This window comes from Podarcis gaigeae (assembly GCF_964106915.1).
Source record: "Podarcis gaigeae genome assembly, chromosome: 5".
NCBI classification, from domain to species: domain Eukaryota; kingdom Metazoa; phylum Chordata; class Lepidosauria; order Squamata; family Lacertidae; genus Podarcis; species Podarcis gaigeae.
Window position 1 is genome coordinate 21761813 of NC_139681.1, and position 23398 is coordinate 21785210.

The 23398-nt window shown below is 43.1% G+C and overlaps 1 protein-coding gene and 1 long non-coding RNA gene across 3 annotated transcripts in view; one reads left to right on the forward strand and one right to left on the reverse strand.

Annotated features, from left to right (window-relative positions):
• The window catches only part of RASGEF1A (RasGEF domain family member 1A), a 222600-nt gene that overhangs the window by 115315 nt on the left and 83887 nt on the right, over positions 1-23398 (reverse strand). The window lies entirely within an intron of this gene.
• The window catches only part of LOC310845444, a 121739-nt gene continuing 115262 nt past the window's right edge, over positions 16922-23398 (forward strand). The window contains exon 1 of the long non-coding RNA XR_014564738.1: positions 16922-17009. This is a non-coding gene — a long non-coding RNA (uncharacterized lncRNA). The remainder of the gene's footprint in view (positions 17010-23398) is intronic.

Sequence of the window (23398 nt, forward strand, 5' to 3'; positions counted from 1 at the left end):
TGTTTTTAAAAATAAATTTGTTTAGGGTTTTGGTCCTGTCTGCTTATAAGAGTTGGTTGCATGGTGTTCCCTCCCCCCACCTTCTGTTAAAACAGATTGTGTTGCTGCATAGATTTCAACACCCCTCCCCAATCCTGCTTTGCTAAAGAGCTTTTTAAAATGCTTCATTCAGTTTACAGCAGGGGGAAAAAAACCACAGAAAGAAGTGAAGTGTGCGCTAAACATTATTTTATAAACTGCGAGGCATTGTCTTAGTCTGAAAGGCTCGGGTATCTTCCAAGTTGCCATGGTGAGAGAGAAAAATGGCTCAAACAAATTCCTGTGGAGAACACCTTTTTTTATAAAGTGAAAACCATCATTCAATAGGCCCCTGTGCTTAATAACTCATGAAAACATTTGTGGGCATTTTCAAAGGCTGGGGTGATGTTTTCACAATGGTTTGTCTTATTCCATTGAACTGGTTGCACAGCTGAAAAGCAGAAGCTGTAATAATTTGATTTCCTCCCTCTGTGTGAATGTGGGTGAGGGCGCTGGACCTTGGTAAGATTGGATCCTCATGGGGGGGGAGGGGCCATCGTTCAGTGACTGAGTGCATGTTTTGCATACCGAAAGTCCCCAATTCAACCCACAGCACTGAAAGGACTATAGGGAGCAGGCCTCACGAGAATCTTTGCCTGAGATCTTGGAAGACTGGCTATCAGCCAGCTAGTGTAGGACACATCATTATGGGCAGCCCCAAAGTCTGATCTGCAGTAGGAAACCATGTTTGTGGCTACATCGTTATTGAAGAAACAATGGGATGTTCCAGGTTGCACAAAATTCCACACTAAATTTTGGACTCCCATATCCTGCAACTTTTAGCACAATAGGTCAGTGTCTCTGGCTGTTAACCAGTAGGTTGGTGGTTTGAGCCCACCCAGGGATTGCTGTGGGCAGGGGCTGGACTAGATGACCCATGGGGTCCCTCCCAACTCTACAACACGGATGATGCTGTGATCTAAACCACCAAGCCTCTTGGGCTTGCTGATCAGAAGGTCAACGGTTCGAATCCCCATGATGGAGTGAGCTCCCATTGCTCTGTCCCAGCTCCTGCCAACCTAGCAATTTGAAAGCATGCCAGTGCAAGTAGATAAATAGGCACAGCTGTGGCGGGAAGGTAAACGGTTTTTCTGTGCGCTCTGGCTTCTGTCACGGTGTTCTGTTGTGCCAGAAGCAGTTTAGTCATGTTGGCCACATGACCCAGAAAGCTGTCTATGGACAAACACCAGCTCCCTCGGCCTGAAAGCAAGATGAGCGCCACAACCCCATTGTCACCTTTGACTGGACTTAACCATCCCAACTCTACAATTCCATGATTCTGTGATTTCTGAGGTAAAAACAAATAAATCGTTGTGTGGAGATTCTTGAAGAATTTATGGGGTGGGGGCGGTCTGCATTCTGGTGTGAACTTGGCTTCCAGATTAACGTACAGACTTCTCTGAAGTAAAGCTCTGGAATTCTACAAGGTAAACGGTTTGCAATTTCATTTGCAATTCTAGCTCCTTGGAGCAGCTGGAAAGCACAGCAAGTGGACCCATGGGGACATAAATCTTCTTTTTTTGCCGTGTCATTTCCCTGAATGGATTTATTTATTATTTATTCTTATTTATTCTTGAATGTATATCTCAACATTCCTCCCAAAGGAACCTCGAGCAGCAAACGACAAGTGATAAAACAATGAAAAACATATTTAGAACAATTCCCGTGCAGATGTAGTCCAGGGGAGATCTCAACTTAAAAGTCTTGTTGGAAGAACTCCGTCACACTACACTTGGTGCAGCTATGGAATTCACTTCCCCAGGATACTGTGATGGCCATCAACCTGAATGGCTTTAAAAAGAGGATGGGACAAATGCATGGAGGAGAGGGCTATTAATGGCTGCTGACTATGATGACTATGTTCTACCTCCACAGTTGGAGATAGCAATGCTCCGAGTTGCTGGAAACCGCAGGGAGGGAAGAGTGCTCTTGTGCTTTTGTTCTGTGTGCTGGTTTCCCACAGCATCTGGTTGGCCACTGTGAGAACAGGTTGCTGGACTAGATGGGTCAGGCTATTCTTATGGTCTTGTGTTAGGAGGAAGGTATTCAGTAGGCAACAGAGTTAGCAGAGATGGTGCCTCTCATGTTTAAGGGGAAGGAATCCCAAAGGGTAGGTGGCACAACACTAAAGGCAAATTCCTGAATTGTAGGGAATGGATATCCTACAGCATGTAGTGGTTGATTATATAAGGGGGGGATTATATAAGGGGGTGAAATGATATTTCACGTATCCTGGTCCCAGGCTGTATAGGATTTTAGACACCAACGCCAGTACCTTGAACCTTGCTCAGTAGCTTAGTTGGCATGTCATCATGCACTATTTCCTTCAGGGACATTTTTTGATACGTTTTCAATGATATTTGACTTTGGAACTATTTCCCTTGAAAGAAATGGATGAAGGAAGCTGTTGAACACTTTGTAAACTTGTACGTACTTTCGTGTACATAAAATTTTGTGCGTTTTTTTAAAAAACACACCACATATGTGAAAATAGAATGGAACACACTTTCTGTTGGTCACTTTAAACATCACCACAAACTGAATTAAGATTGATTTCTGCATTGTTTTGTGTCCTTGTGTTACCCTAATTCTCACATCAAAAATCTTTTCCCAAGCACGTTACCAAACGCTAAGAGTTCTGCTAGACTTTTGCCCTGCTTGCTTGTTAGTCAGTACAAAAGAAATGTTCTTCATTGGTCTCTGTGTACCTTGTCACACTGATTATGAAAAAAGAAAAGAGGATGCTCAGCCTAGCCACAATTTGTGGGCCCCTGGGCTGACTTGCATACTACTTTTAAAATTGGTTTTCATGGAAACAGCTCCAAAGTTTCCTTAGAAAGTGGAATGGGGGCATGACATTCCAAGGACTGTTGTCAGAAAATCAGGACTGCTTCTGGTAAATCAGGACAGCTGGAGCACATGCAGAGCTCAAGTGTGTTTGCTTATTCAGATGATTTGGTGAAAGCATTTGAGAATGAGAGAGAGAGGGATTCTGTTATCTTGGATGGTTTATCTAAGCATCATGCTTTCCTTTATAGGGTGTTAGAGCTAAGAGGGCGATAACTTCTAGATCTCCACTGATAGGCACCAGTGCCTGCAGTCATGACACTTTGATGCAGCACCATCTTGTGAACACCATCTGCTGCAATTTGATAAATTTAGAAAGGAATTTTTCTTAGCAGGCAGAACTTGGCAGAACTCTCTCCCCCTAATCCTACAGACTGAACAGCCTCTGCCTAGCTGCTTCCTAATATGATGGTACAGTGGTACCTTGGTTCTCGAACTTAATCAGTACCAGGAGTCTATTTGACTCCCAAAACCATTTGAAAACCAAGGTGTAGGTTCCAATTGGCTGCAGGAGCTTCCTGCAGTCAAGCAGAAGCCGTTTCAGACGTTCGGTTTCCAAAAAGTTAGCAAACCTGAACGCTTACTTCTGGGTTTGCGCCATTCGAGAGCCAAAATATAGTACCAAAGCATTTGAGAACCAAGGTGTGGCTGTACTTGGGATGGGGCAAGGTTCCAGGCATGTAGGAATTTGATATGGAATTAGGAATGTGAGGATTTTCCGTCTTGCTGGTTTATGTGACATTAATTTGCTCTGCCCTGCATCCTGAATTCCTTTTTAACTCAGCACCCACACTTCTTTTTGGTTCCCTGACTTTATTTGTAGCTTTCCCTCTGTTCCACTATAGATGCACATGTGTAACTTGGTTGAATCACTGTAAAAATGATAAATGGTAATGCGACTGAGTGCATCAAGGTGCTTTCTGTGGTATTTACTGATGCACAGCTGCACATTGGTAAAATCTCATAAGAAACAATCTTAAGACATTCCTATGTTCAATCACATCAAGTCTGAGCTTTTCATCTTTATCATTGCATTAAACTGCTGCAAACTGTGTTCTGTACAGCACTCAGTAGATATTTGTAATTATTTTTAAAAAGGTGTAATGCAGTATCTCCAGTTAGTTCCATGGAAACAAGGCCATGTACTTCAGAACTTCAGCCTGGCCAAAGACAGAACAGTTGCAGAGAACTTTCTTCTTTCCCCCCTCCCTGCCAGAAAGAACTCTCAGCTCCAACTGCCAGTTGGGACAGCAGAACCACAGAGGGAACCACATTCTGAGCCCACTGAGTAGCCAAAGGAAGACAGGCTGTGGGTTCAACTGGAGCATCTCTGTGCCTGTTGTGCTGTGACTGCAGAACTGAAGGCAAGCTGCCGCCTCTCACATAATGATGCTGTGCCCCCTGAGCCGCTACATCACAGAAACCAGGTGTTTCACCCCGTGAATGCCAAGCCGCCCCTCCGGGGCAAAATGACCCTGCAGCCTCCTGATTGGCTGGAGTGCAAGGAGGAAGTTGGTGGAAGAGGAAGGCTTCTCCCCACCCACCCTACCCCCTCCCCACCAAGCCCACACACTCATCCATGGCTTCCCCTACTGCATTCCACACAGCAGGAAAGATTTGCCTTCATGGTGAGTACCGGCACCATTTTTTCCTAGGAAAAAAACACTGGTTCTGACTATACACAATTTTGGCTTTATGCGCACTCTTCAGAACCTAACCCAGGTTTCCTCAGCTTCGGCCCTCCAGATGTTTTTGGTCTATAACTCACATGATCCGTAGCTAGTAATTAAGTGTTTTAAAGTATTTTAAATTTGTTGTTAGCTGCCCTGAACCCGGTTTTTGAACTGGGAAGAGCAGGGTATAAATAAATTAATAATAATAATAATAATAAATTTTTATTTATATCCCACCCTCCCCAACCGAAGCCGGGCTCAGGGCAGCTAACAATAAAATATTACCACATTCTAAAATCATTTCATTATAAAATTAATTCAAATCAAATTGATGGCAACCATTGGGCTAGAGTTCTGTGAAGATTGCCAAAGGAGGGAGTCAGGCTGTGCCCTGGCCAAAGACTTGGTGGAACAGCTCTGTCTTGCAGGCCCTGCGGAAAGATGTCAAGTCCCGCAGGGCCCTAGTCTCTTGTGACAGAGCATTCCACCAGATCGGAGCCACAGCCGAAAAAGCCCTGGCTCTGGTTGAGGCCAGCCTCACCTCTCTGTGGCCTGAGACCTTCAAGATGTTTTTGTTTGAAGACCGTAAGGGATGATGGGAATTGTAGTCTCAAAGCATCTGGAGGGCCGAGGTTGAGGAAGCCTGACCTAACCTCTGCACAAGTTGCGAATCAACTGTGTTTCTCAAGCACAGTCAACAGAACACATGGTGCATTATGTATTTTTGCAGGCAACCCCCCCCCCCCAATACCAGGTCCTGCACACCAAGGAGCTTCCAGTCTAAATCTTGACAGTGGGGAAAGGATGAAGGGGTGAGGAGGAGAGACAAGAAGTGCATGACTAAGTAAATGTTGTGATACATAATGAGTCCTGGGGAGTACCTGTGTGCTACGCAATAACATGTGTAAGACTCCACCACAAATGCTTCCCTTCTCACCGTAAAGCAAAGCTGCGTTGAGAGAAGGGAATTTAGAGCGGAATAGGAGAAGCCGTGTTTAAAGCTACCCCTGACCATGGTTTCCCTGCTCCAAATTACCCCCCCCCCGGCTTTCCCCCTGCAGGGTTCAAAACACATGTTTGCGAAAGTAAATGTGTTCATCGGGATTTGGCATAATAAAACTGATATGCCTGTAGCGGAGATGCGCCTTTTAGACCATATGGAATACTTTTATACAACTGGAGTATTTGTCAGGGTTAATTTCATTCTCTGATCATGGCTTATTAACAGACATTCATATTGCTGGCTATCATTAAACAGTAGCTTAGGGAAATTAAGAGAGTTTCCTCGGTAAGTAATTAAAAATGGGCAGACTTTTAAATATACGCTTTATGTAGGCTCTCTATAGGGAGAGTTTTATCCTTTCTGAAGCACCCAGTCAGAGCCCCTTAAATATTTCTTCTTCTCTATGCTCTGTTTCATCAGTTTCATTTTGCTGATACAATCACACTTTTGCTTTCCCAATTATGCATGTTATGCACCGAAGCATAATATGTGGGCAAAATCCATACAAAATGAAGCAAAAGTTCATTTGGTTTCAATGGTTAAGTATGTATTTACATTTGTTCAATAAAATCAATTGAGTTTAGGCTTACTAGGGAATAAGCACCACTGACCACAGTGGGGGGCGGATAGAAAGCTGCCTCAGGTCTAGAGCAGACCACAAAGCTATAGACTTTCCACTAGAGACTTACTTTTGAGTAAACATACTTAGGACCATCTTTTGTTTAAGGGGCACCACTCTGCCCCCCCCCAAAATAGCATAATGGTTATGCATGCCATCTTAGAAAAACACTTTGTTATAACAGAGTGAACATTAGGTACCATCAGACTCTCCAAATGCCCCTATTTTCTAGGGACAGTCCTGGATCTAGAAAACCATCTCTGAATGTCCCGCTTTTCATTAAGAGGGTCCCTATTTTCAACAGAGAAATGTTGGATGGTATGGAGTTAAGCTCCAAGCCAAGGAGATAAACAACACTGCAACCTTAAGAAGATATCTGAAGGCAGCCATGTATAGGGAAGTTTTAAAATTTTTCATTATGGGTTTTTTTATATGGTGGAAGCTGGTCAGAGTGGCTGGGGCAACCCAGTTAAATGGGCAGGATGATGATGATGATGATGATGATGATTAATAATAGAATAGGACATCCTTATTTTCAATGGAGATATATTGGAGGGTATACCCCGCTTCATATTCAGTTTATATACTCCTTCCCCATGTAGGAGGATTATCCCTGATACTCCTGGCAAGGATTCTTCCTGTGGGATCCCAATACAGTGGTACCTCTGGTTAAGAACTTAATTCATTCTGAAGGTCCGTTCTTAACCTGAAACTGTCCTTAACCTGAGGTACCATTTTAGCTAATGTGGCCTCCCGCTGCCATGCAATTTCTGTTCTCATCCTGAAGCAAAGTTCTTAACCTGAGGTACTATTTCTGGGTTAGCGGAGTCTGTAACCTGCAGCGTCTGTACCCTGCAGTGTCTGTAACCCGAGGTACCACTGTAATAGTATCCCCATTTCAATAAATGTATCTTTTGCCTACCTTCTTTTACCCAAATAAAGAATGACAGTTTGTACATAGCCGCTTCAGTGCCATTACCCCAATCAATGATTTTCCTAACTTGGGACTATTTTTACGTCAGCATGCTGTGGAACACTTGTGTATCTGTTGCAGATCCCCTAGGCATTGCAAAAGGTTGTGGAATGCATCATAGGGTGCACTGTCAACATGTTATGTTGCCGTTAGGCCTATGGGGCTTTGCTATTCCTCTGCATGATCTGAGAGGGCAGCCTAGAATTTCTGCAAGGGCAGAAAAAAATTCCTCCTTCTACATAGACACTAATGGCACAGGAGCCTTTTCCTTCTTTAGTAAGGGTCATCCTAATTAATAGCAGAGTTGGGAAAACCTACTGCCACAGAATAAAATTTCCCACTGGATTTTTGTAGCCAATTGTTTCATGGAACTTTGTGGATTGATTCTAGTGGAAAAAGGTTCTTGGCTACACCAGGACAACCAAAAGGCCTCTAGGCCTTGGTGCAACACCTGGATGCTATCGTACAATCCTTGATGAATCTTGGGAAATGACTCTGCAGAGGTGATACAAAAGACTTCATATGCTGATGAATGCAACTGGGGATGCAAAGGACGGAAAGGATCCAGATTGGAGTCTGCTGTGGGCTTCCGTAAATCCAACCCTGAACCTCAACATCCACTGTTGAATTCTGATTCTCTCCTCCCTCTCTCCCTGAGTATGGAGGCAACCTGCATTAATAGCATGCAATTTGGAAGGTTTTATGTTGGATACTACACAACATGGACTAACAAATTACGGCCTCGTAGTTCAGAGTCTATAGTTTACAACTCCCACTGCAGAAGCATTTTAGTATTAAAGCTTCTTAAATGGAAAAGCAGCAAGCCCCATATTTTTTAAAACGGCAACATTGACAGCTAGACAGAGTAATATGTTGGTGCCATATAGCTTTTACAAGTGGCTCACAAATACAGGAGGGGAAGGTGCTGAAAACATAAACTTGGTGGTGCTGGGAAGGAGGGATTGGAGCTTCCTTCTCCCTAAAGGTTTGTGCCACTTAAGACAAATCCCTCTTGCCTGGAGTTGGCCTGAAAGTATAAATATTTAGAAGGTATCACTCCAAAGCGAGGGTGGCTGGGATGCCTCTGGAAATTTGAGCAAAAAGCAGGTGCGGTCTTACAGATTGGGTTGTTCTTCACCTGTGGCATATATTACAGAACCTTACTTTCCTGCCTTCCTGTGAACATAACAAAAGTAAAATCTTCTTAAGCTACCTTAATGCCAGTAATCACCACCAACCTCAAGATATGTTTTACTGCAATTGCTCTTGCGCATTCCTCCTCCTTACCCTGCTTCTCACCTCTTTTTTTGCCTGATTGTCAGTCCATAGAATATTGTAAGCTCCTTGGGGCATATATATACTTTTTGTGTGAGTGTCTGGAAGCGGTTGGAGGATGGATGGCAGCTAACAGATTGAGGTTGAATCCTGACAAGACAGAAGTACTGTTTTGGGGGGACAGAAGGCGGGCGGGTGTGGAGGACTCCCTGGTCCTGAATGGGGTAACTGTGCCCCTAAAGGACCTGGTGCGCAGCCTGGGAGTCATTCTGGACTCACAGCTGTCCATGGAGGTGCAGGTCAATTCTGTGTCCAGGGCAGCTGTTTCTCAGCTCCATCTGGTACGCTGGCTGAGACCCTACCTGCCCACGGACTGTCTCCCAAGAGTGGTGCATGCTCTAGTTATCTCTCGCTTGGGCTACTGCAATGCGCTCTATGTGGGGCTACCTTTGAAGGTGACCCAGAAACTACAACTAATCCAGAATGCGGTGGCTAGACTGGTGACTGGGAGCGGCCACTGAGACCATCTTGTGAGACCTACACTGGCTCCCAGTACGTTTCTGAGCACAATTCAAAGTGTTGGTGCTGACCTTTAAAGCCCTAAACGGCCTCAGCCCAGTATACCTGAAGGAGTGTCTCCACCCCCATCGTTCTGCCTGGACACTGAGGTCCAGTGCCAAGGGCCTTCTGGCAGTTCCCTTGCTGTGAGAAGTCAAGTTACAGGGAACCAGGCAGAGGCCTTCTCGGTAGTGGCACCCTCCTGTGGAATGCCCTCCCACCAGATGTCAAAGAGGGGAAAAACGACCAGACTTTTAGAAGACATCTGAAGGCAGCCCTGTTTAGGGAAGCTTTTAATGTTTAATAGACTATTGTATTTTAGTGTTCTGTTGGAAGCTGCCCAGAGTGGCTGGGGAAACCCAGCCAGATGGGCGGGGTATAAATAAATTATTATTATTATTATTATTATTATTATTATTATTATTATTATTATTATTATTATTATATTATATTTTATTTTATTTTATTTTGCTTACACCTAATAATAATAAATAATAGTAATAATTTTATTATTTATGCCCCACTCATCTTACTGGGTTTCCTCTCAGAACCCATGAGTTCTGAGCCAAACTCTGAAGTAGGAAATAAGCCATGCTGAAGGAAAATTGTGGCGGGGGGCACTTGCAAGGAAGGGTGAAAAACCCCTTCACAGCTTTCTTCTGTACAAGCACCGCCTCACCCCTGTATTCACATTATCTCAGCAAACCTCTGTTTGGAAGCCCATGTTTGCCAACACAATGTTTGCCACCCTGCAACATATTAACCAAGATGTGGATAGCTCAGCTGGTAGAGCATGAGGCTCTTAATCTCTAGGATGTGAGTTCGAGACCCACATTGGGCAAAAGATTCTTGCATTGCAGGGGGTTGGACCCTCATGGTCCCTTCCTACTCTGCAAGTCTGTGATTCTGTGCTGTAATGGTCAAACTAGCCCTGGTGGGTATTGATAGCTGCTAATGCAGGTTGAGCAAACACACACTAGTTCTTGTATTGCAGTAAACTGCTTCAGTCTGATGGCAGATTTATAATAAGGAATTCCCTTTCCAATTTGCATTGTAGAACGGACTGCAAAGGCTTTGCCCCTAGAAATACATGGCTATAGCCTCTATTCAGTGAAATCAGAAGTGACACGCTACAAATGGTTTCTAGCTTCAAATTACAAGTCCCCATTACTGTCATCTATGCAAATGTTTTTCGACAGCTGCTCTTAGTAAATCATAAGAGGACGTGAAATCTTCAAGACGGTTTTCATCATTTGTCTATTTTCTTTTCTTCTTTTTAAAATGTTTATAGTCATTGTGGCTTTTCTTTCCCATTTGTCTTGTTGCACTCTGTGAGCACGGTTCAACCTGGAAGGCTAAATTTATTGGTCTGGAAAATGCTCGTCAGAGAGAAATTTGTCACAGCTTAGCCTAAACATTTTGCTTGATGAGTTTTCTCGCAGAAATTGTTGCGGCTTGATGTTTCCTTACATTCCGTTTATATGAGAACTGTGCGCTTAAGACAAAGCTGAAACACATGATTGACAGTCTCGCTGGATGTGCTTTTCTTATGCTGAGCCATGCCTTGTCAGAATGCAGGTGGCAGGTTGTGTATCTGGATGCTGGCCACCCCTAGGCTAGCCTTTAGCTGTGGTGGAAGAAGCTATACTGCTGATCCGCCCTCCAAAACTGACTGGTGCTCAGGGCTGTCCCCACACATCATCACACCTTCACACCAAACATACCTCATGGATGGAGAATAGAGAGGTGTACGTGAGTGTCTACTGTACAAAGTCCAAACCTGCATGTGTTGTTCTGCCCACTTCTGCCTCCAACCCTAACAATCATTGGCATTTGGCGCATGGAAGGTTTCAGCTATTGGATTGAAGGAAATGGGGCCCTTGGGATGAACAGTGTTTGTCCCCCCCCCCCCCCCCGCTGTTGACAATATCATAGTACAATTTGGTTACCACTGTGATTGGCTTTTGTATATGTACAGTGGTACCTCGGGTTAAGATACCTTGGTCCTGCATACCTGAAGGAGCGTCTCCACCCCCATCATACACTGAGATCCAGTGCGCCAAGGGCCTTCTGGCGGTTCCCTCATTGAGGGAAATGAGGTTACAGGGAACCAGACAGAGGGCCTTCTCGGTAGTGGCGCCCACCCTGTGGAATGCCCTCCCTTCAGATGTGAAGGAAATAAGCAGCTATCTTCTCTTTAAAAGACATCTGAAGGCAGCCCTGTTTAGGGAAGTTTTTAATATTTAATGCTGTATTGTTTTTAACACTTGATTGGAAGCCACCCAGAGTGGCTGGGGAAACTCAGCCAGATGGGTGGGGTATAAATAAATCATTATTATTATTATTACTATTATTACTATTATTATTTTATTATATAAGAACTTAATTCGTTCCGGAGGTCTGTTCTTAACCTGAGATACCACTTTAGTTAATGGGGCCTCCCGCTGCCGCCGCACCGCTGCCGTGCGATTTCTGTTCTCATCCTGAAGCAAAGTTCTTAACCCGAGGTACTATTTCTGGGTTAGCGGAGTCTGTAACCTGAAGCCTCTGTAACCTGAGGTACCACTGTATCAGGGTGGGAGGGTCATTGTGTTGTCCTTAGTGTTAGGCAACAAAATGTCTTGAGATGACCCTGGGACAGGCACACCAACTGTATAGGGCTGAGGTGTCTTTGTTTGACCCCCTCAATATTTCTTGGCAGGGGCTGCGGACCCTCAGTGTTGAAGGGATGGCAGAGGCTGAGCATGGGGCCGAGTGCAGCACAGGCTCCTTCTGAGCATGAGAGGAGCTGCCACTGGCCACTGAAGGCACGCCATGCTGGGCTCCATGCTTGGTCTCCTCCTGATGATGCATGCGCTGGGTGCATGACATCAGGCACGTGACGTGACACCAGGTCCACTCAATCTGGGGTGCAATTCAGTACCTCTGCCCTGGGATCAGGTTGAAGGAGCCAGCCAAGTGCTTTCAGTAATTCCCTCTTTCTGTGCTTGCACACCGATTATGATGCACTAATTTCATGAGAGTTGTGCTTGCGTTGAGAAAATGAGGAGGAGGCAAGAAACCACACCATCAGTTGGTTAATTAGGAGTTTGCTCAGTTCACGTCTGAGGTGGCGGCTTTGAACCTATGATAAGCTTAGCAAGTAATGTACTAAAGTTAAGTGCATTGCCGTGCAGGAAACCCCCTTAAGGAACCCTTGTTAACTGACAGCTCAGACTTGAGAAAGCCAGCATTATGGCAAAAGCACCAATAATAGCACTGGGATAACCTTCTAATCCCTCTGCACATTTCTGGAAACAATTCTTTAGGAGACTCCAGCTGTCAGTCTAGGTCTGTCAACGTAAGATGCCAAGACAGAGAAGGTTAGACGTGTGGTCATTTATTTATTTTTGAGGAGGAGAGGAGGGTGAGGAATAACAGAAACCTACCAATTATTCAATGTCTTACTATAAGCTGAATTTGACATTAGCGACCAGCATCAAACTGCACGTTGCAGCTTTGGTTATTTAACCAGCCCTGCCTAAATTGGTGTGTTTAATCAGTTAATATACCCCCCCCCTTTTATAAACAATTTACATCCATAGCAGCTTCCATTTAATAAAATGAAATAACACCAATAACTGAATAATTTTAAATGAATAAAAATGCCTTCAAAACTTTTGCAGTTGTAACTGCAAACTATAAGAGCAACATATAAAACCATTTCAAAGAGTGGTAAAGCCCTTAAATAAGTGAGTAACCATTGTGCAATGGATCAGGCCAATCAAAATTCATAAAAGTACATTAATTACAACAGGCTTTCTCCAGAGTAGGGCCATGTCTAAATCCTGAATCAAATTGGGCACATTTGTACCAAATCTGAATCACATCAAAGCAGATACAATAGCTACATACCAGGCTCAGTGGACCCACCAGATACATATTAGGCTTGGTGCCGATATCTAGACCTCAAAACAGTCTCTGAAAAGGTCAACCAGATGTCTCCAAAGTGTTATTAATGACAACACCAGGGTGTGGGGAGGTGGAAAGCTGGATTTCACTAATTGGGAGATGCTGCACAGTTTGGTGTGATGTTGCTCCTGGCCACACTGCGTCTCCCCCATCAGGAGAGGTTGCCCAGACCAACACAGCCTGGTGGGCAAATGTTGCATTGGGAGGACGACAATGCAACAGTCATCACATATGCAATGCATTCACTGTGTGCATGGCACCAGCCCCTCCCCCCCATGTTAGGTGCAACTCAGCACTAGTGGGCATAATAAAATCACCAAATTAGAAGGCAGGGGGAAATGCAAAAGGGTACGAATGGAAAAGGCAGGGGGAAATGCCTGTTGGTACGAATGGAAAAGACAAATGTTGCTAATCGTAAATCCAAATAAATGCAGATGTAAACTTCTCTGGTTTAATTCAAATGGGGAGGGGAGGTGGATTGACAGCTAAATTCTGCTCAAATGTGGATAAGCCTTTAAAATGAGAAATCTAGTTCTTGTAGAGGTGGTAAACCTATCTCTTGATAGTAACCACTTCAGAGAACAGGTATGGGTTCACATGATAGAATTCTCCCTCACACAAACCAAGATTCCTGGACATGGAAAAGTAGCATGTTTATTTTGCTGATCATCTCAGAAAAACATCTCTGTGGCTCTACTTTGGTTTCACTTCTTCCCGTTATGACTTTTGCAGTTGGTTTTTTGGCAGCGGGTTATAGGCATTTGCAGGCAATCTGCAGCTCCTCTGAACCACATAGACACAGCTGTGATTCAGCAAGCCATAGTCTTTGAATTGGAACACTACTAGGGGACTTTTTTTTTTTCAAAAGCCTTGCCAAGGTTTCTGTCTGCCCTGCTGTGCCAATGCTGGTTAGTGGCCTAGCTAGAACTACCTTAGGGTATCTTTTGTTTGCATGGCCGTATTTTCCATACATCCCCAACAGGAACTATGATTGCTGCTCTTTTCATCTGGCTGTCAAATGTTTGCATCCTGCAGTTACCTTGAATATCCCCTCATTATTTCCCAGCCATGCGTACAGTTCAACATTGAGCCACACATTTTTGTCTCAAATGTATGCATTGTGTTTTGTAGTTGCTCTCCCTCTTGAAAACTGATGCATATTTAGAAAAACACATTGTGTTTATAAAAATACTCAAAGCAATTGCCAATAAAAATTAAAAATTAAAAGCTAAGAACAACAATGAAATGTGCATACCATAAATATTTAAGTTAAACCGCCATTACAACCAATAACTAAGGAACTTGACAGCAAAGTCTTCATGTGTTGTTGAGAAGAACATAAGGAAGTAGTTTGCTGAAATGCCCTTTTTAGAACGTTGTACGAAACTTCCTATGTATCTGTATTTTCTACTGTTACAAATTGAGTTTTACTGAAATTAAGGGTAGTTTGAAACAAGACAACTTCAAACCATGGTTCATGAAGATGTTTTGCTTAAACCAAATTCAGATTCATCTAAGGAAATAAAGTGGTATTTGGGTGCTTTTGGCCTCTAAAATAAGTTTGTGGTATGCTTTTGTAGGCAAAGATTGAACCAATCCATTGTAAACTGCTTAGTAAACCATTAATAGAAGATTGGTACTTGTGTTTTTTTTGGGTGGGGGGGGGAATGGCAAAGCAGTGGCAGGCAAAATAAAATAAAATATATGTACGAAGATGTGGGTTTCATTTGTTTCTGGGAAAAGGAAGATAGGGAAAGGTGCATTCTGATGAATGTGATTAAGTTCTTGCCCCCCTCTGAACTCTGTAAAATACATCACAAAAGATGTCTCTGCAGAAGTCAGTCGGTTCACTGCACGAGAACAATGCATAATGATTGCTTTTCTGCTATTATTGTTAACATCAACATTCATTTATGCACAGCGCTTTGTCAATAGAATGCTTTTTGGAATCAACTGACAAACTAGAGCTGGTCAAATTGGTGCTGCTGTTACTGGTTTGGCACACGTCTCCCTCACCACCCCTGGTGTACCTTCAATAGGGAAATAATAGTCTCCTCTCAGGTTGCTACCTAATTTCAGCAAAAGCAAAATTCACAGGGAATTTGGGAGGTTCTGTTTTGGCAATGCACCTGTCATTTTCATTTGAAGCTGAAACTTTGAGATCATTGAAATTGTTCCTGAGCAGTGCTATTTTTCCAGAAAAAGAGGTGCCGGAACTCACCACAAACGCTTCCCTTGTTCTCTTATAATGGCAATGGTGCCCACCTGAGAGGTGCCAGAGCTGAGTTCTAGCAAGCTCCAGCTGAAAAAAGGCCCTGTCCCTGAAGATTTCTGCAGCTTGACCCTCCCACCTTCTCCTGTGGTGCAATTCAGTACAAAGTCAGCTATGCTGCCCGAAGCAATAGCTTCACCTTGCCTAATGCCTGGGCTGTCCCTGCTGGAGATACACTGGATATATCAAATGATGCCTCCACCTGGTGTCAGGTATGAGTGTGGCTGCTATTATTGTGTGCTGGTCATGCATGTGGCTTTGACATGGAGGCGCTAGCTCACACATCTGATGCTTTCATGCAATTTCAGCCTGGTCTTACAGCTGTCAATAACCCCATGCAATTCCAGGGAAGCTACAAACCATTTGAAGTGTCCCTGTGCCAGTTTATTTACATGCTCACATGAGTGACCTTATTATAGTCTTTAGTGTTGTTTATTTTGTTATTTAGGGTACTAACTCGATCCATCCAGGAAGTTACAAGTGGTAATAATATTTTTAAAGGCGAGGGCTGGCACTCGTGTCTGAAATGTTGGAGAGCCACTGCCAGTCAGTGTTGACATGGCCAAACTAGAGGGCCCATTGGTCTGACTCAGCGTAAGGCAGTTTAATATGTTCCCATGGAAGGAGTGGCTTATGATAGCATTTAGGACCTTGTCTATTGAACCCAGAACTTTGCATTGTGCCTGAAACCCCAAGCAAGGTGTATTCACTTAGGAAGTCGGAATTCAGGGAGTTAGTGTTGCAAAAAGTGCAGCAGCCTCCAAACCGTCTTCGAAGTTAGTCATGAATATAGCATCACAGGAAACTTATCCATGAGATTATGGATTATTTATTTAGTCATCATTTATTGATTTCATAAAAATTATATACCGCTGGATTGTAAGAAAAAAACTTCAAAGTGGTTATGTTTGCCTATTTCTCATTCCTGGCCACCATTCTAACCTGCAATTCTAAATGCCATGTTGCAGTAAGAGGAAAAGCTTTTGGATCCTACCTCTTTGCCATTGATGGTTATTTCAATTCTCCTAAAATTAATTAATTCATTCATTAATTCACCTGGATTTGGCTTTAATTTGGTTGCCCTCATCCAGGCCCCTGCAGTTTTCAGATATGCAATCATCTTTCCATAAAAGAAAGATTAGTGCATGTTTCGAGTGTGAGCAGCTGCTGTCTAGCACCCTTTCCTTTGGAGTAAAGGTGTTGATAACGCCAGTGTCAAAAGACCAAGCTTCTCCTGGCTGGTTTTCAGCAGCCAGAATTGGGCCTGGGCCCAATTTGCATGTAGTCAGTTCCCAGTAGACTGACTGGGTTCACTGTTTGCTTGAACTTGTCCTCCCAGTGCTCTGTTAATAGCTGATTTCCAATAAAATATTCACAGAAAGGAAAATCCTAAGCTTGTGAAAACTGAGGAGGAATTCTAAAAAATATCTTAACAAGTATTCAGGACAAATTGTTCACATTCTTTGCTTAGCTCCATAGAATTAGTGTGGTTTCTTTGCAACTTCTCACTGGTACTGTATGATTTCAATGCTTGATAAATATGTTTTGTCTTCTGCTAATCCACCCGCCATTTTGTGTGACTAGTCTTCTAAATAGGTTGAAGTAAGATAACCTACAGTGTTTGAATAAGAAAATGTTTTCTTACATTTGTTCTATTTAAGAGGCTTTCGTGATGTTTCTTCAAAAGCAGAAAGGAATCAATGGGCAGATGTGATGCTTACAGAGACAATATGCTGCAGAATATAGATGTCTCAGAGAAAGTAAGTGGAAACTGTTGAACAAAGGCTTTCCCTAATGAAGAGCTGATATCATTCACACAATTATTGCCATCACAGTTGTGCCTTAGGTGAAATTAGAAGTAAGCCTATTGGCTGCTCCTCAGGAGAAGCATCTGAGGAATTTTAGAGGAACCAAAACAGTTTTGATAAAATGAATGCAATTTCTGAGAGGGGTTTTGCACATCCCTGGTCAAAATGTGTTGCAGCGTACTGTCTATTCTTTAATATATTTATGAGAATCTATTTGGTTATTTACAGCTTGTGGCCAAGGTTGCCATCCATCAGCATGTAACTCTAGTGCTGAGGGAAATGCGCCGGCTGCCAATATGCTACTGAGCCAAATTTAAGGTCTTACTATTATATAATTAAATAGCTTAGGGCCAGGTCATCTGAGACCTCTCCTTATCCCATATATACTTGCCTGCTCACTGTGATCACATGGCCATTCTTTATAGCCCCAGATACACTGCAGTGGCAGGGAGTTAAGTTTTGTCTTGTGGATCAGGCCACTCATTTTGTATTGAACAGCACTCATCAGTTCCAGAAAGTGGTGAGAGGCTAGAAAACTCCCTTGTCCTCATCCCCCACTTTAATGTTGAGAGAACAAGACTAAGAAGTAACTCAGAATTGTCCCTTGGATGTGTTTGACCTCTGAGGCCTCTGCTTGGCTCAGCCTGCCCCAAGGTTGATCCTATCTGTTTTGATAAGTTTTTATTCTTTTGTTGTAACCCTTACTACAGGACCAGGGACAGTTCTAGCTTCTTTATCACTGATGTCAGTGGTATTTCCAGGGCCAGGCTGTTCACTGACCTTGGTTGTATGTAACTGGCAGATGGAAAATCGGAAGACCTTGTTCTTTATTGTTTCTTGTTTATTTTCCTGTCCTTTCCTTTTTTTCCTTTCTCTTTCTTCTTGCTTCTCTTTCTCTCTTCCTTTTCTCCTCCCCCCTTTCTTTCTTCATTGACTACTTGGGGCCTTTATTAGGGTCCAGGGATTGTACACTCATGGGGGTGGTAGATGGTTGATGGAGGGCCTGGGGTAGAAGGCAGAGAAACAGGGTGGGGGCTGGGGGGAGAAAGGAAAGATCCCAGATAAGAGCAGGGACTGTTACCTTCTGTGGGTTGTAATGGTTAAGAACAACCTTTAAAAGAGGACTCCATATTCTAGTTTTGCATTTTGTAGCTGTTTTTGTTTATTTACATATTTTATTCCATAATGTATCATGAAAAAAATAAAAATAAAATCTTAACACCAAAAAAAGGGAGTTCATTGCCCTTGGTTGGCTTTGAGACTTTAATACAAATTGGAACCTCTATCACTAGTTTCTGGACATTTCTTGTAGATGGGAGTTCTGCACTTTTAAATGAAAAATAGTCTCTCTAAATGTAAATTAGTTTTTTTGTATTCTGTTTGTATTCTTGGTTTTATCGTTAGACAACTCTTATCTTCATTAAGGAGTTGTTTATTTCTGTGTATTAATTAAAAAGGCATTAATATGCATATGGATATAAAAACACTTGGTGAATGATAGCAAAAGTTCTCATATTCCCCTTGGAGTATGCATTATAAGCACAATTCTTTTAAATGTTTCTTAGTCGGGCATTATTTATTACCCTAAACTTAAGACAAAGGGAGAGTGCTAAGGCTGATTATCGCTTGGGTGTTCTTCAGTGCTAATTGAGTTATTTAACTCAATTGCTATATGTCATCTTTTTAATAACTTAAAAACCAACTCCTGTGGATATTCTATTTTTTTTTAACAGTCTAAACATATGGTCTTTTAAAAATCTGGCTCTTTGCTATACACATTTTAACATAATAATTAACTAGCTGACGCACAAACACACTCTCTTAGGCTTTGCCTCATCTATTCTGTATGTGTGCCTTGCTTTTCTTTTCATCGTGTCCTCCCTAAAAGAGGGCATGTGTTGTGGTGAGACCTGGAGACCGACCTCCTGTGTTGTGGGTGGGTAAGATTGGATAGCCTCAATACCCGATTGGTAGGTCCCTCAATGTTGGGTTTAATCTGGCCAATAGGGTGCAGTCCAAACGGATCAAGGGACCTATATAAACCCATGCATGTGACCCAGAGCTTCCTCCTTTGGCTCATGCATTCGGAACACCCACCCACCCACCCACCTCTGCCTACTTTTAGGGCATTTTTTGTGCTTGACCTTGCTATGCCGTCGTGTGTCATTCGGACAGGGGCACAGCAGGAATTTCCCCACTTGGCTGATTGGCTGTTGCCATTTGGTTTCGCCTGCCACGTAGCAAATCGTCACAACTTGTAAGGTTGTGGATAGGCACTGGTTCATGTGATAGGGATGGGAGAATAGTCTTGCCATCCCTATGTGAAAGATATTCCGTTAAAGGAATCCAGGGACGCAACTGGTTTGGTCAACACCCGAGAGGGGGTTGTGCCCATGTCTGAGTCTGGGGTAAGCATCTGGGGTGTGAACATAGTCTGTTCCTGGCTTCTTGCCTACCCAGGTGTTCACCCTTGGCTGACCTATGCTGGTGCCTGGGTCAGCGCTGCCTGCAGGGGTGAAGGGAGCTAGTCACACCAGAGCCTATGCAACCACTCACTTTCTGTAATCAATAAAGTTGTGGCCTAAATTCTGCCAAAAACCAAAACTAAAATTTGAGTCAAATGTTTCTTTATTTAGCGGGGAGGTCTCTGGGTCTGAACACGCAACAAGAGGAAAAAAACTTAAAAGGATACACATTACAAGTAAATTTCCATTGTCCTTCCCCATCCCTCTCTGCTCCTTCCACCCCTTTTGAATGAATCAACTCATGGTTTGGGGTGGAGATTTAACCATAGTTTCCCAATCAACAAACCCTGGAAGTGCTGCATTACAGCACATGGGGTAAGGACTGAGAAGAAGGAAGTATGCTAGTGAAATCTTATCCTTGGTTCAGTAAAGCATGTTTTATTGGGCTGAGTTTGCTATGTCTTAGCTGAGCATTTATAGATATATTCCCAGTTATAACATTCAGTGAACCGACCCATTTTAAACATACCGTATGTTAGCGCTGTCTCTTTACTGGCTAAATACAATATAATAATGCATCTGCCCATATTACTATTTATTGCCTTGATGGCATGTAAGACCCAGCACATAAGAGCACTCTGTGCAAAGGCTTCCAGGTGCAAATTTGATTGAATACAAATAACCTCTAAATGGGAAGAACTGTGATTAGCCTGAACTTTGATTGCTAATATATTCCAACATCACAGTTTCCTACAAAAACGATGAAGAAACTAATCAGGTTTGAATATACTTCTGCTTTACAAACAAAAAACAAAAACCCTGTAAAAAACCCAAACCCTGTTACAATTGGGAGAGTAGATGAAAGATGTGTGCCACAAATCACTTAAGCCAGAGGTTTTGCACTCAACTTAATTCATTTAAGGGTCGCTCTCTGGCAGCCTGGTTATATGAGGGCAAGCTACTCAGCATTCCAGTCTACCTTCATATTCTGTGGTTCATATTATCCCATTGTTTGCTTGCTGAGCTCTATCTCCAGTAAGCTGCTGCGGTCCCAGCAATGGGGTATATATTTCTCTCTCTCAAAATAATTTTATCCAAATCAATTTAGAAGGAGAAAGATCATATGTATAATAACAGAAAATTAAAAACAAGACACAAAACAAAAAAGAAGTCCATCTGCTATGTTCTTCCCCAGATCAACTTTCCAAAACTCTTTCAAGGGCAGCCCCCTCACCCCAAATACATTGCTGTAGTTCAATAATGAGGTGGCAGAAGTTGGAATGACAGCTGCCAGGTCCTAATTGCTGTGAAACATAGCACTATCACTTTGATGTCTGTTGCTGCTCTGTGGGGGTTGTTTGAACTACAGTTGTTGGCACTCATGTTTTGGATGAGTGTTTGTGGTTTTTTAGTTGCAGTGTCTCCTCAGGGCATTGGGAACACTTGTTTCTGTTGTAGGTAGGATACCATGCCATCCATAGCATGACTTTTCCCTGCCCTTCTCTGGTGGCTTTCCAGATCTGCTTGAAAGTGTGTTTTATAGATTCCGCTTCTAGTTCGTGAGAAAATCAGGGCTTGAACTGCCCCCTCTAGGTGTGCTTGGAAGAAAGCTGGGTATGCACATAGAGAGCTATGTTGTGATAGTTCAGTTAGTAAGAGCATGAGACTCATAATCTCAGGGCTGTGGGTTTGAGCCCCATATTGGGCAAATGATTCCTGCATTGCAGGGCGTTGGACTTAGATGACCCTTATGGTCCCTTCCAGCTCTATGTTTCTATGAAATGGAGCTACCTTATTGTTGAGTTCCATCAGCACCAGCCAGCATGACCAATGATCAGGGATGATCAGAGCTGTAGTCCAAAAAATGTGGATGGCACCAGACTAGTCTCATCTAACTGGAAATACCTGTTCAGGGGCTCAAGAAGGGGTCTTAATAGCTCTGCTGAGACCTTTTTGTTGGGGCTGGCAGGGATAGAACCTGTGAGATTCTGCATACAAAGTATCTGCTCTGTCCCTGAGCTGTGGTGCCTTGGGATGAATTGCCTTATATTTTGTGAACCTTTTTTTTTTTTTAAAAAAGGTGGTTTTTCTTTTCTTTTAATAGAATTTATTTATTTGTCCTATAGGCTGAATCACTGATAGTAAAGGGCCACACAGACAGAAGAGAGCATAAATCAACAGATGATAACTCACTTATTGATTGTTGCTTTGCTGCACAGAGTTGCTTGAATTGATTTGTTGTTCAAGTTGACTTTTCAGGACTGGCCCTACCATTAAGCAAAGTGAGGCAACTGCCTCAGGCAGTAATGCTAAGTGGCAGTAGGATATTTTCCCTGAGCCCCCTTGCAGTACCTTTCTATTGGAGGACAGGGCTGTGTGTGCCATGCAACCTGTAATGCACCCTGTAACTAGTCTTTTTTCTCATGTGCCCCTATAGAAGTAAGATTCAGCTGTCAGTCCAGTTGGCTTCTGTATGTTGAATATATGTATGTACCATCATGTCCTTCACCCCAACAGCTAAATGGCATGGGCAAACCCTGGACCCATCTGTCAAGCTGTTTCTTGCCTCACCCCAGTGGTGGACCTACATTTTTGGGTCCTGAAACTTTAACTGTTATGGGGGCTCCTCAGCAACCAGCAATAAGGTCTGGGTAACCACTGTTATAGGGACGCGGGTGGCGCTGTGGGTAAAACCTCAGTGCCTAGGACTTGGTGATCATAAGATCGGCAGTTCAAATCCCCACAGCGGGGTGAGCTCCCATCGTTCGGTCCCAGCTCCTGCCCACCTAGCAGTTCGAAAGCACGTCAAAGTGCAAGTAGATAAATAGGTACCGCTTTATAGCGGGAAGGTAAAAGGTGTTTCCATGTGCTGTGCTGATGCAGGCTCGCCAGAGCAGCTTCGTCCCGCTGGCCACATGACCTGGAAGTGTCTCCGGACAGTGCTGGCCCCCAGCCGCTTAAGCGAGATGGGCACACAACCCCAGAGTCGGACACGTACGGGCAGGGGTACCTTTACCTTTAACCACTGTCATCTTTCTCAATGGGGTTGTTCCAGGACAGATCACTTGTTAAAAAAAATAACTACTACATCTCAGATTTTGATTAAAAGTGCTGCACTATATTATCTCACGTGTCAAAGTCATTGATGTGAATAAAAATTTCCTATGCCTATTTATAGTTTTTACATTAGTGCAACATTCCACCTTTACAACCTCTGTGCTACTGACTCTCAAATTTTGGGATTGTTGAAATATATACAACAATAATGCAATCAATTTGCATTGTGCAACTCAAGTTGGGTCTACTAGACCTAAAGCTTTTAATCAATGTGGACTAAATTAGATTCTGGAGCCCTTCTGGGATTACGAGCCCTGAAACCTAGGCTTCATTAGTATCATACTAGATCTGCCCCATCATGGGGCTTTTCTAAAGATACCTAGACATGTGTCCGCACATTATAGGAATATTTATAAATAACTGCATCACATCACATCATAAAATATGCCTAACATTTTCCTTGAAATTTACTGCATGGGAATTCTAGGAATCCCAGATAGACTGCAATCTATTGTGGCAGCTCTCCCATCTTTCCGCCGTTGCACTGACTGCTCTGGAGTGACTTTGAAAAGTAAATATCTTGAATTCATCAAGAGGTTTCTTTCACTGCCACCTTCTCTTCTATTACAGCTTTGATAGAACAGCATCCCTAGAGATCTGTAAAAGGCACTAAGTTTCCGGGATGATGAATTGAACAAGGCAAAAGTACATCAAAACCACAGCACTCTGAGGAGAGCATGTTGAGAAGGGGTGGGGTGGAATAGAATGCTGGTGGGGGCAATGAAAGAATATTTTTATGGTCTATTTGAGTTGCTTATT